This window comes from Triticum urartu, chromosome 1A (genome assembly GCF_056163025.1).
Source record: "Triticum urartu cultivar PI428250 chromosome 1A, HENAU_Tu73, whole genome shotgun sequence".
NCBI classification, from domain to species: domain Eukaryota; kingdom Viridiplantae; phylum Streptophyta; class Magnoliopsida; order Poales; family Poaceae; genus Triticum; species Triticum urartu.
In genome coordinates, this window is record NC_141873.1 from 499,974,004 (window position 1) to 499,989,171 (window position 15,168).

A 15,168-nucleotide genomic window follows, 5' to 3' on the forward strand; every position below is an offset into this window, starting at 1 on the left:
TCACATAAGCATCGCAGCCCCAAACTTTCAGAAACGACAACTTGGGTTTCTTGCCAAACCACAGTTCATAAGGTGTCGTCTCCATGGATTTAGATGGTGCCCTATTTAATGTGAATGCAGTTGTCTCTAAAGCATAACCCCAAAACGATAGCTGTAAATCAGTAAGAGACATCATAGATCGCACCATATCTAATAAAGTGCGGTTACGAAGTTCGGACACACCATTACGCTGTGGTGTTCCAGGTGGCGTGAGTTGCGAAACTATTCCACATTTTTTCAAATGAAGACCAAACTCGTAGCTCAAATATTCTCCTCCACGATCAGATCATAGAAACTTTATTTCCTTGTTACGATGATTTTCCACTTCACTCTGAAATTCTTTGAACTTTTCAAATGTTTCGGACTTATGTTTCATCAAGTAGATATACCCATATCTGCTCAAATCATCTGTGAAAGGCAGAAAATAACGATACCCGCCGCGAGCATCAACACTCATTGGACCGCATACATCGGTATGTATTATTTCCAACAAGTATCTTGCTCGCTCCATAGTTACAGAGAACGGAGTCTTAGTCATATTGCCCATGAGGCATGGTTCGCAAGTATCAAGTGATTCATAATCAAGTGATTCCAAAAGCCCATCAACATGGAGTTTCTTCATGTGCTTTACACCAATATGACCTAAACGGCAGTGCCACAAATAAGTTGCACTATCATTATTAAACTTATATCTTTTGGCTTCAATACTATGAATATGTGTATCACTACTATCAAGATTCAACAAAAATAGACCACTCATCAGGGGTGCATGACCATAAAAGATATTTTTTTTGACTATAACCGTAAAAGATATTACTCATATAAATAGAACAACCATTATTCTCCAATTTAAATGAATAACCGTCTCGCATCAAACAAGATCCAGATATAATGTTCATGCTCAACGCTGGCACCAAATAACATTTATTCAGGTCTAAAACTAATCCTGGAGGTAGATGTAGAGGTAGCGTGCCGACCGCGATCACATCGACTTTGGAACCATTTCCCACGCGCATCGTCACCTCGTCCTTAGCCAATCTTCGCTTAATCCGTAGCCCCTGTTTTGAGTTGCAAATATGAGCAAAAAAACCAGTATCAAATACCCAGACGCTACTGCGAGCATTAGTTAAGTACACATCAATAACATGTATATCAAATATACCTTTCACTTTGCCATCCTTCTTATCCTCCAAATACTTGGGGCAGTTCTGCTTCCAGTGACCAGTCCCTTTGTAGTAGAAGCACCCAGTCTCAAGCCTAGGTCCAGACTTGGGCTTCTTCACTTGAGCAGCAACTTGCTTGCCATTCTTCTTGAAGTTCCCCTTCTTCCCTTTGCCCTTCTTCTTGAAACTGATGGTCTTGTTGACCATCAACACTTGATGCTCCTTCTTGATTTCTACCTCCATAGCTTTTAGCATCGCGAAGAGCCCGGGAATTGTCTTATCCATCTCTTGCATATTATAGTTCATCATGAAGCTTTTGTAGCTTGGTGGCAGTGATTGAAGAACTCTGTCAATGACACTATCATCAGGAAGATTAACTCCCAGTCGAGTCAAGTGGTTGTGGTGCCCAGACATTCTGAGTATATGTTCACTGACAGAACTATTCTCCTCCATCTTGCAGCTATAGAACTTATTGGAGACTTCATATCTCTCAATTCGGGCATTTGCTTGAAATATTAACTTCAACTCCTGGAACATTTCATATGCTCCTGACATTCAAAACGTCGTTGAAGTCCCGGTTCTAAGTCGTAAAGCATGGCACACTGAACTATCGAGTAGTCGTCAGCTTTGCTCTGCCAGACATTCTTAACATCATCGGTAGCATCTGCAGCAGGCCTAGCACCCAGCGGTGCTTCTAGGACGTAATTCTTCTGTGCAGCAATGAGGATAATCCTCAAGTTACGGACCCAGTCCATGTAGTTGCTACCATCATCTTTCAACTTAGCTTTCTCTAGGAACGCATTCAAATTCAACGGAATAGTAGCACGGGCCATTTATCTACAACAACATAGACATGCAAAAAAAATATCAGGTACCAAGTTCATGATAAATTAAAGTTCAATTAATCATATTACTTCAGAACTCTAATTAGATAGACATCCCTCTAATCATCTAAGTGATCACGTGATCCATATCAACTAAACCATGTCCGATCATCACGTGAGATGGAGTAGTTTTCAATGGTGAACATCACTATGTTGATCATATCTACTATATGATTCACGCTCGACCTTTCTGTCTCAGTGTTCCGAGGCCATGATACGTCTCCAACGTATCTATAATTTTTGATTGCTCCATGCTATTTTATCTACTGTTTTAGGCAATATTGGGCTTTATTATCCACTTTTATATTATTTTTGGGACTAACCTATTAACTGGAGGCCCAGCCCAGATTTGCTGTTTTATGCCTATTTCAGTATTTCGAGGAAAAGGAATATCAGACGGAGTCAAAACGGAACGAAATCAACTGGAGAAGTTATTTTTGGAAGGAAACCCACCTGATGGACTTGGACCCCACGTCAGAAGATACGGGAGGTGCTCACGAGGGTGGGGGCGCGCCCTCCCCCCCGGGCACGCCCCCCTGCCTCGTGGGGCCCCCGTAGCTCCACCGACGTTCTCCTTTCACCCATATATACCGTCGTACCCTAAAACTTCCAGAACAGAACCTAGATCGGGAGTTCCGCCGCCGCAAGCCTCCAGAGCCACGAAACCCCCCCCCCCCTGCGACCCCTTTCCGGTACCCTGCCGGAGGGGGATCCATCGCCGGTGGCCATCTTCATCATCCCGGCGCTATCCATGACGAGGAGGGAGTAGTTCACCCTCGGGGTTGAGGGTATGTACCAGTAGCTATGTGTTTGATCTCTCTCTCTCTCGTGTTCTCGACTTCACACGATCTTGATGTATCCCGAGCTTTGCTATTGTAGTTGGATCTTATGATGTTTCTCCCCCTCTACTCTCTTGTGATGAATTGAGTTTCCCCTTTTGAAGTTATCTTATCGGATTGAGTCTTTATGAGAACACTTGATGTATGTCTTGGTGACCAACCTGCGGGTTTCGTGACATTGGGAACCTATGCATAGGGGTTGGCACACGTTCTTGATTCTCCGGTAGAAACTTTGGGGCGCTCTTTGAAGTACTTTTATGTTGGTTGGATAAATCTGAGATTGTGTGATGCATATCGTATAATCGTGCCCACGGATACTTGAGGTGACAATGGAGTATCTAGGTGACATTAGGGTTTTGGTTGATTTGTATCTTAAGGTGTTATTCTAGTACAAACTCTTTTATAGATTGATCCGAAAGAATAGCTTTGTGGTGGTTTCGTACCCGACCATAATCTCTACGTTTGTTCTCCGCTATTAGTGGCTTTGGAGTGACTCTTTGTCGCATGTTGAGGGCTTGTCATATGATCTATCTGTGTTATTATTGTTGAGAGAACTTACACTAGTGAAAGTATGAACCCTAGGCCTTGTTTCCTATCATTGCAATACCGTTTACGCTCACTTTTACCGCTTGCTACCTTGCTGTTTTTATATTTTCAGTTTACAAAAACCTATATCTACCATCCATATTGCACTTGTATCACCATCTCTTCGCCGAACTAGTGCACCTATACAATTTACCATTGTATTGGGTGTGTTGGGGACACAAGAGACTCTTTGTTATTTGGTTGCAGGGTTGCTTGAGAGAGACCATCTTCATCCTACGCCTCCCACGGATTGATAAACCTTAGGTCATCCACTTGAGGGAAATTTGCTACTGTCCTATAAACCTCTGCACTTGGAGTCCCAACAACGTCTACAAGAAGAAGGTTGTGTAGTAGACATCAAGCTCTTTTCTGGCGCTGTTGCCGGGGAGGCTAGGTAAGTGAAGGTATATCTTTAGATCTTGCAATCGAATCTTTTTGTTTCTTGTTTTAGCACTAGTCTAGTTTATAAAAGAAAACTACCAAAAAATGGAATTGAGTTTGTCTCATACGCTTCACCTTTTTAATATCTTTCGTGAGTATGATGGAAAGGAAAATTGTGCCAAAGTGCTAGAAGAAGAAATCTATAAATTTTTTGGCACTAAATCTTTGAATGATGAGCATGATTGCAATGTTGTTAGTATGAATTCCTTAAATATCCATGATGCTAATGATATGCAAAGCCACAAGCTTGGGGAAGCTATGTTTGAGGAAGATGATATATTCTGTCCCCCAAGCTTTGATGAGCAAAATTATTATGATGAAAGCATGCCTCCTATCTATGATGATTATTGTGATGACATGTATGCTATAAAGAATAATGATAACCATGAAACTTGTCATCTTGATCTTAATTTTCAATCATATGATAGTTATTTTGTTGAGTTTGCTCCCACTACTATTCATGAGAAGAAAATTGCTTATGTGGAGAGTAGTAAATTTTCTATGCAAGTAGATCATGAAAAGAATGCTTTAGGTGCTGGTTATATTGTTGAATTCATTCATGATGCTACTGAAAATTATTATGAGGGAGGAACATATGCTTGTAGGAATTGCAATAATATCAAGTTTCTTCTCTATGTGCTTAAAGTTTTGAAGTTATGCTTGTTTTACCTTCCTATGCAAGTTGATTATTGTTCCCATAAGTTGTTTGCTCACAAAATCCCTATGCATAGGAAGTGGGTTAGGCTTAAACGTGCTAGTCATATTCTTCATGATGCTCTCTTTATGTTTCAATTCTTATCTTTTATGTGAGCATCATTGAAATCATAATGCCTAGCTAGGGGCGTTAAACGATAGCGCTTGTTGGGAGGCAACCCAATTTTATTTTAGTTTATTTCTTTTTGGTTCTGTTTAGGAATAAATAATCCATCTAGCCTCTGTTTAGATGTGGTTTTATGTTTTAATTAGTTTTTGTGCCAAGTTAAACCTATTAGATCTTCTTGGAAGATAGTTATTTGATCTTGCTGTAATTTCCAGAATCTTTGCGCTCAGTGCCCGAATTGTTAAAAATCACCAGAACGTGATAAAATAGTGATTCCAATTGCTGCTGATAAATAAACAAATTTTCCAGGTCGTCTAATTTTGGTAGAAGTTTTGGAGTTCCAGAAGTTTATGTTTGATACAGATTACTTCAGACTATTCTGTTTTTGACAGATTCTGTTTTCATTGTGTTGTTTGCTTATTTTGATGACTCTATGGCTAGTAAAATAGTTTATAAACCATAAAGAAGTTGGAATACAGTAGGTTTAACACCAATATAAATAAAGAATGAGTTCATTACAGTACCATGAAGTGGTGTTTTGTTTTCTTTTGCTAACGGAGCTCACGAGTTTTCTGTTAAGTTTTGTGTTGTGAAGTTTTCAAGTTTTGGGTAAAGATTCGATGGACTATGGAATAAGGAGTGGAAAGAGTCTAAGCTTGGGGATGCCCAAGGCACCCCAAGGTAATATTCAAGGACAACCAAGAGCCTAAGCTTGGGGATGCCTCGGAAGGCATCCCCTCTTTCGTCTTCATTCATCGGTAACTTTACTTGGAGCTATATTTTTATTCACCACATGATACGTGTTTTGCTTGGAGCGTCATTTTATTTTCTTTAGCTTTGCTTGCTGTTTGAATAAAGTATCAAGATCTGAAATTATTAAATGGGAGAGTCTTCACTTGGTTGCATAATTATTCGACTACTCATTGATCTTCACTTATATCTTTCGGAGTAGTTTGTCATTTGCTCTAGTACTACACTTCTATCTTTTAGAGCATGGCGGTGGTTTTATTTTGTAGAAATAGATGAACTCTCATGCTTCACTTATATTATTTTGAGAGTCTTAAGTAGCATGGTAATTTGCTTAAAATCTTAATATGCTAGGCATACAAGATTTGTAAGAATTCTTATGAGTGTGTTGAATACTATGAGAAGTTTGATGCTTGATGATTGTTTTGAGATATGAAGGTAGTGATATTAAAGTTGTGCTAGTTGAGTAGTTGTGAATTTGAGAAATACTTGTGTTGAAGTTAGCAAGTCCCGTAGCATGCACGTATGGTTAAAGTTGTGTGACAAATTTGAAACATGAAGTGTACCTAGCTTGTGCATCCTTATGAGTGGCGGTTGGGGACAAGCGATGGTCTTTTCCTACCAATCTATCCCCCTAGGAGCATGCGTGTAGTACTTGGTTTTTGATGACTTCTAAATTTTTGCAATAAGTATATGAGTTCTTTTGACTAATGTTGAGTCCCTGGATTATACGCACTTTTACCTTTCCACCTTTGCTAGCCTCTTCGGTACCGTGCATTGCCCTTTCTCACCTTGAGAGTTGGTGCAAACTTCGCCGGTGCATCCAAACCCCGTGATACGATACGCTCTATCACACATAAACCTCCCTATATCTTCCTCAAAACAGCCACCATACCTACCTATTTATGGCATTTCCATAGCCACTCCGAGATATATTGCCATGCAACTTTCCACCGTTCCATTCATTATCATCATGACATACTTTACTTTTGTCATATTGCCATTGCATGATCATGTAGTTGACATCGTATATGTGGCAAAGCCATCATGCATTATTTTTCATACATGTCACTCTTGATTCATTGCACCATCCCGGTACACCGCTGGAGGCATTCATATAGAGTCATATCTTGTTCTAGTATCGAGTTGTAATCCTTATGTTGTAATCAATAGAAGTGTGATGATCATCATTATTAGAGCATTGCCCAAAAAAAGAGAGAAAGGCCAAAAAAAAGAGGGGAAAGGCCCAAAAAAAAGAAAATAAAAAGGGCAATGCTACTATCTCTTTTTCCACACTTGTGCTTCAAAGTAGCACCTTGTTCTTCATGTAGTGAGTCTCATATATTGTGCTTCAAAGTGGCATCATGTTTTTCATATAGTGAGTCTCATAAGTTGTCTTTTTATACTAATGGGAATTTTTCATTATAGAACTTGGCTTGTATATTCCAACGATGGGCCTCCTCAAGTGCCCTAGGTCTCCGTGAGCAAGCAAGTTGGATGCACACCCACTAGTTTTCTTTTGTTGAGCATTTATAGCTCTAGTGCATCCGTTGCATGGCAATCCCTATTCCTCATGTTGACATCAATTGATGGGCATCTCCATAGCCCGTTGATTATCCTCGTCAATATGAGACTTTCTCCTTTTTTGTCTTCTCCACACAATCCCCATCATCATATTCTATTCCACCCATAGTGCTATGTCCATGGCTCGCGCTCATGTATTGCGTGAAGGTTGAAAAAGTTTGAGATTATTTGAGTATAAAACAATCGCTTGGCTTGTCATCGGGGGTATAGAAGTTGGGAACATCTTTGTGTGACGAAAATGAAGCATAGCCTAACTATATGATTTTGTAGGGATGAACTTTCTTTTGCCATGATATTTTGAGAAGACATGATTGCTTTGATTAGTATGCTTGAAGTATTATTATTTTTATGTCAATATGAACTTTTGTCTTAAATCTTTCGGATCTAAATATTCATATCACAAGTAAGAAGATTTATATTGAAATTATGCCAAGTAGCACTCCGCATCAAAAATTATCTTTTTTATCATTTACCTACTCGAGGACGAGCAGGAATTAAGCTTGGGGATGCTTGATACGTCTCCAAGGTATCTATAATTTTTGATTGCTCCATGCTACTTTATCTACTGTTTTAGGCAATATTGGGCTTTATTATCCACTTTTATATTATTTTTGGGACTAACCTATTAACCGGAGGCCCAGCCCAGATTTGCTGTTTTATGCCTATTTCAGTATTTCGAGGAAAAGGAATATCAGACGGAGTCAAAACGGAACGAAATCAACTGGAGAAGTTATTTTTGGAAGGAAACCCACCTGATGGACTTGGACCCCACGTCAGAAGATACGGGAGGTGCTCACGAGGGTGGGGGGCGCGCCCTCCCCCCCTGGGCACGCCCCCTGCCTCGTGGGGCCCCCGTAGCTCCACCGACGTTCTCCTTTCACCCATATATACCGTCGTACCCTAAAACTTCCAGAACAGAACCTAGATCGGGAGTTCCGCCGCCGCAAGCCTACAGAGCCACGAAAACCCCCCCGCGACCCCTTTCCGGTACCCTGCCGGAGGGGGTCCATCGCCGGTGGCCATCTTCATCATCCCGGCGCTATCCATGACGAGGAGGGAGTAGTTCACCCTCGGGGCTGAGGGTATGTACCAGTAGCTATGTGTTTGATCTCTCTCTCTCTCGTGTTCTCGACTTCACACAATCTTGATGTATCCCGAGCTTTGCTATTGTAGTTGGATCTTATGATGTTTCTCCCCCTCTACTCTCTTGTGATGAATTGAGTTTCCCCTTTTGAAGTTATCTTATCGGATTGAGTCTTTACGAGAACACTTGATGTATGTCTTCGTGATCAACCTGCGGGTTTCGTGACATTGGGAACCTATGCATAGGGGTTGGCACACGTTCTTGATTCTCTGGTAGAAACTTTGGGGCACTCTTTGAAGTACTTTTATGTTGGTTGGATAAATCTGAGATTGTGTGATGCATATCGTATAATCGTGCCCACGGATACTTGAGGTGACAATGGAGTATCTAGGTGATATTAGGGTTTTGGTTGATTTGTATCTTAAGGTGTTATTCTAGTACGAACTCTTTTATAGATTGATCCGAAAGAATAGCTTTGTGGTGGTTTCGTACCCGACCATAATCTCTATGTTTGTTCTCCGCTATTAGTGGCTTTGGAGTGACTCTTTGTCGCATGTTGAGGCTTGTCATATGATCTATCTGTGTTATTATTGTTGAGAGAACTTACACTAGTGAAAGTATGAACCCTAGGCCTTGTTTCCTATCATTGCAATACCATTTACGCTCACTTTTACCGCTTGCTACCTTGCTGTTTTTATATTTTCAGTTTACAAAAACCTATATCTACCATCCATATTGCACTTGTATCACCATCTCTTCGCCGAACTAGTGCACCTATACAATTTACCATTGTATTGGGTGTGTTGGGGACACAAGAGACTCTTTGTTATTTGGTTGCAGGGTTGCTTGAGAGATACCATCTTCATCCTACGCCTCCCACGGATTGATAAACCTTAGGTCATCCACTTGAGGGAAATTTGCTACTGCCCTGTAAACCTCTGCACTTGGAGGCCCAACAACGTCTACAAGAAGAAGGTTGTGTAGTAGACATCAGGCCATATCTGCATATGCTAGGCTCGTCAAGTTTAACCCGAGTATTCTACGTGTGCAAAACTGGCTTGCACCCGATGTGAACGTAGAGCTTATCACACCCATTCATCACGTGGTGTCTCGGCATGACGAACTGTAGCAACGGTGCATACTGAGGGAGAACACTTATACCTTGAAATTTAGTGAGAGATCATCTTATAATGCTACCGCCGAACTGAGCAAAATAAGATGCCTAAAGGATAAACATCACATGCAATAAATATAAGTGATATGATATGGCCATCATCATCTTGTGCCTTTGATCTCCATCTCCAAAGCACCGTCATGATCACCATCGTCACTGGCTTGACACCTTGATCTCCATCGAAGCATCGTTGTCATCTCGCCAACTATTTCTTATACGACTATCGCTACCGCTTAGTGATAAAGTAAAGCAATTACATGGCGATTGCATTTCATACAATAAAGCGACAACCATATGGCTCCTGCCAGTTGCCGATAAATGTTACAAAACATGATCATCTCATACAACAATTTATATATCATCACGTCTTGACCATATCACATCACAACATGCCCTACAAAAACAAGTTAGACGTCCTCTAATTTGTTGTTGCAAGTTTTACGTGGCTGCTACGGGCTTAGCAAGAACCGTTCTTACCTACGCATCAAAAACCACAATGATTTTTTGTCAAGTGTGCTGTTTTAACCTTCAACAAGGATCGGGCGTAGCCACACTCAATTCAACTAAAGCTGGAGAAACAGACACCCACTGGCCACCTGTGTGCGAAGCACGTCGGTAGAACCAGTCTCGCGTAAGCGTACGCGTAATGTCAGTCTGGGCTGCTTCATCCAACAATACCGCCAAATCAAAGTATGACATGCTGGTAAGCAGTATGACTATTATTGCCCACAACTCTTTGTGTTCTACTTGTGCATATAACATCCACGCATAGACCTGGCTCGGATACCACTGTTGCGGAACGCAGTAATTTCAAAAAAAAAAAATCCTACGATCACGCAAGATCTATCTAGGTGATGCATAGCAATGAGAGTGGAGAGTGTTGTCTACGAACCCTCGTAGACCGAAAGCGGAAGCGTTATGACAACACGGTTGATGTAGTCATACGTCTTCACGATCCGACCGATCCTAGTACCGAACGTACGGCACCCCCGCGATCTGCACACGTTCAGCTCGGTGACGTCCCATGAACTCTAGATCCAGCTGAGGTCGAGGGAGAGTTTCATCAGCACGACGGCGTGATGACAGTGTTGATGAAGTTACCGACGCAGGGCTTCGCCTAAGCACTACAACGATATGACCGAGGTGGAAATCTGTGGAGGGGGCACCGCACACAGCTAAACAATCAACTTGTGTGTCTATGGGGTGCCCCCTTCCCTCGTATATAAAGGAGTGGAGGAGGGGAGGGCTAGCCCTCTCTATGGAGCGCCCAAGGGGGGAGTCCTACTCCCAGTAGGAGTAGGTTTCCCCCTTCCCTAGTTGGAGTAGGAGAAGAAGGAAGAGGGAGAGGGAGAGAAGTAAAGGGGGGCCGCCCCCCTCCCAAATTGTACTGGGCTTGGGAGGGGGGGCGCCCCCATGTTGGCCGCCTCCTCCTCTCTTCCACCATGGCCCATTAAGGCCCATTAACTCCTCGGTGGTTTTCGGTAACCTCCCGGTACTCCGGAAAATGCCCGAACTCATCCGAAACCTTTCTGGTGTCCAAACATTGCCTTCCAATATATCGATCTTTATGTAACGACCATTTCGAGACTCCTCATCATGTCTGTGACCACATCCGAGACTCCGAACAACCTTTGGTACATCAAAACACATAAACTCATAATACCGATCGTCATCGAACATTAAGTGTGCGGACCCTACGGGTTCGAGAATATGTAGACATGACCGAGACTCACTTCCGGTCAATAACCAATAGCGGAACCTGGATGCTCATATTGGTTCCTACATATTCTATGAAGATCTTTATCGGTCAAACCGCATAACAACATACATTGTTCCCTTTGTCATCGGTATGTTACTTGCCCGAGATTCGATCGTTGGTATCTCAATACCTAGTTCAACCTCATTACCAGCAAGTTTCTTTACTCGTTCTGTAATGCATCATCCCGCAACTAACTCATTAGTCACATTGCTTGCAAGGATTATAGTGATGTGCATTACCGAGAGGGCCCAGAGATACCTCTCCGAAACACGGAGTGACAAATCCTAATATCGATCTATGCCAACCCAACAAACACCATCGGAGACACCTGTAGAGAATCTTTATAATCACCCAGTTACGTTGTGACATTTGATAGCACACTAAGTGTTCCTCTGGTATTCGGGATTTGCATAATCTCATAGTCATAGGAACATGTATAAGTCATGAAGAAAGCAATAGCAATAAACTAAACGATCATAGTGCTAAGCTAACGGATGGGTCAAGTTAATCACATCATTCTCTAATGATGTGATCCCGTTCATCAAATGACAACACATGTCTATGGCTAGGAAACTTAACCATCTTTGATTAACGAGCTAGTCAAAGCAGAGGCATACTAGTGACACTCTGTTTGTCTATGTATTCACACATGTACTAAGTTTCCGGTTAATACAATTCTAGCATGAATAATAAAAATTTATCATGATATAAGGAAATATAAATAACAACTTTATTATTGCCTCTAGGGCATATTTCCTTCATGGCCCACATCTGTTGGCATACCCAGATAGCGTTCATAAGGGACTCGTTCTGAACAAGTAGAATATTCTTCACTCCTCCCATTAATACCTATGGACACACCTTACTGAAGAAGATAGATGACTTGTCAGTATTAATCCTCTGACCGGAAGCATTGCAATTGTTGGGGAACGTAGCATGCAATTTCAAAAAAAAATCCTACGAATATCTATCTAGGAGATGCATAGCAATGAGAGGGGAGAGTGTGTCCACGTACCCTCGTAGACCAAAAGCGGAAGCGTTAGATTAACGCGGTTTATGTAGTCGAACGTCTTCACGATCCAACCGATCCAAGTACCGAACGTACGGCACCTCCGTGTTCAGCACACGTTCAACTCGATGACGTCCCTCGAACTCTTGATACAGTAGAGGGTCGAGGGAGAGTTCCGTCAACACGACGACATGGTGACAGTGATGGTGATGTGATCCGCGCAGGGCTTCGCCTAAGCACTACGACGCTATGACCGGAGAAGTAAACTGTGCAGGGGGCACCGCACACGGCTAAGAGAACAATTGATGTGCCTTTGGGGTGCCCCCCGCTCCCGTATATAAAGGAGAGGACGAGGAGGGGGCCGGCCAGGGGGCGCGCGCCATGGGGGGGAGTCCTACTAGGAGTAGGATTCGGCCCCCCTTTTCCCTTTCTTCCACCGAAGGAAAAGGAAGGAGAGGGAGAGGAAAGGGGGGCCGCGCCCCCTCCTCCTTGTCCTATTCGGACTCCCTAGGAGGGGGCACCTGCCACCCCCCCCCCCCCCCGCGGGCTTCCCTCTCTCTCCCTTAGGCCCATGTTGGCCCAACACTTCCCCGAGGGGTTCCGGTAACCTCTCTGTACTCCGGTAAAATACCTGAATAACTCGGCACCATTCTGATGTCCGAATACAACCTTCCAATATATGAATCTTTGCCTCTCGACCATTTCGAGACTTCTCGTCATGTCTGTGATCTCATCCGGGACTCCGAACAAACTTCGGTCACCAAAACACACAACTCATAATACAAATCGTCATCGAACGTTAAGCGTGCGGACCTACGGGTTCGAGAACTATGTAGACATGACCGAGACACATCACCGGTCAATAACCAATAGCGGAACCTGGATGCTCATATTGGTTCCTACATATTCTACGAAAATCTTTATCGGTCAAACCGCATAACAACATATGTCATTCCCTTTGTCATCGGTATGTTACTTGCCCGAGATTCGATCGTCGGTATCATCATACCTAGTTCAATCTCGTTACCAACAAGTCTCTTTACTCGTTCCGTAATGCATCATCCCACAACTAACTCATTATTCACATTGCTTGCAAGGCTTATAGTAATGTGCATTACCGAGAGGGCCCAGAGATACCTCTCCGATACACAGAGTGACAAATCCTAATCTTGATCTATGCCAACCCAAAAAACACCTTCGGAGACACCTTTAGAGCATCTTTATAATCACCCAGTTACGTTGTGACGTTTGATAGCACACAAGGTGTTCCTCCGGTATTCGGGAGTTGCATAATCTCATAGTGAGAGGAATATGTATAAGTCATGAAGAAAGCAGTAGCAATAAAACTAAACGATCATAATGCTAAGCTAACGGATGGGTCTTGTCCATCACATCATTCTCTAATGATGTGATCCCGTTCATCAAATGACAACACATGTCTATGGTCAGGAAACTTAACCATCTTTGATTAATGAGCTAGTCAAGTAGAGGCATACTAGGGACACTCTGTTTTGTCTATGTATTCACACATGTACAAAGTTTCCAGTTAATACAATTCTATCATGAATAATAAACATTTATCATGATATAAGGAAATATAAATAACAACTTTATTATTGCCTCTAGGGCATATTTCCTATAATACGGGCGATAAGCTCGCAGTACTATAGGCCTTTCCACCTCTTGTGTGCCACTGTGGCAGCCCCTTTCAACTATAAAAGGAGGCCTGTGGCGTACTGGAGTGGGATTTGGCTCTTTTGGGCAAGTTACACCCCGTAGCTAGCTCAAGAACACAAGAACACTGAATACATCCACCAAAGCAGGACTAGGGTATTACGCATCCTCGCGGCACGAACCTGGGTAAACAATCTGTGTGCTTCTTGTTAGACCTGCTCTTCTCACAACCCCGCGCCCCGCCAACCGTAGTAGGGATTCTTGTGATCCCATAGGTGTCGTTTCCCCGACATCTTTGGCGCGCCAGGTAGGGGGCGCAGTTGTGGGAATCTGGTTTAGCAACCAGCTTAGCAGTTCCTCGTGGCCATGGTTTCTAAGGAAGAAGACGGCCAAGGGGACGGCGCCGCCTGCAAGCACGAAGGGCGCCAGTACGGCGACGGGAAAGCTAAGTCATGCCAAACTTCAAATATTTCCTTTTTATATAAGGTTATTCCCCTTGGAGATCTCGTCCTTTGTATGGAAACATGCACGCAAAGGGGCCCTCCCGCGATTGGCAACACCCTTGTTCTGTTCGTGTCCGCTCAATAGCTCAAGCGGCCGCGTCGAGAGTGGTAGGGTAGCCTTCCGCAACCGGCAACGCTCTCGATTCTGACTCGAGTCAAGCTCGACAGTTCGGGCGGCCGCGTTGGGGGCGGCAAGGTGGTTCGCCTGACAGCAAGCACACCCGGCAGGCCATTGGGCATCTGTCCTCAAGACGTCGCCCTGGGTTTACGCGCCAGCAAGCCTACCCGGTTAACGTAGGGTGGATGTACAAAGGAAAATCGAACAGGAAAATAACATGCATTGTATCAAAAGCACTGCAGAGTTACATTAGATAAATTGTTGCCGCAATTCTAACTAAAGATAGAAATTGTCTTGGTCATGAACTTGCAGCGGCAATGAGAACGGGGTGCCTAATCCCGGCGCTGGCCCTCCACCCTCTGGATTCCGTCGATGCACCTGATGATGGGCTTGATACGCTCCTTGAGCGCCGCGATGTCCGCATCCTCCGGCAAGCTCTCCAGCGCAGCTTCAAAGTCAAGGTCAGGATTCCAGTGCGCCACCTTGGCGAGGACCTTGGTCATGGCACCCCGGCAAAGCCTCCGGGACTCATCGGCCAGGGAGGGCGGCCGGTTGGAGTGAAGCTGCTCCAGGGCCCCGAGGACGCCCTCGAAGAAGACGGTCAGCCTGGCGTTGAGAGTCATGCTGTGATCCGGAGCGTACCTCACAGTTGGCATCCCCAATGGTGGCCAGCTGTGTGGTGATCCTGCCGGCGACGTCTTCAAGGCGGCCGATCCAGCGATTCTCACCCTCCACAAAGTCTTTG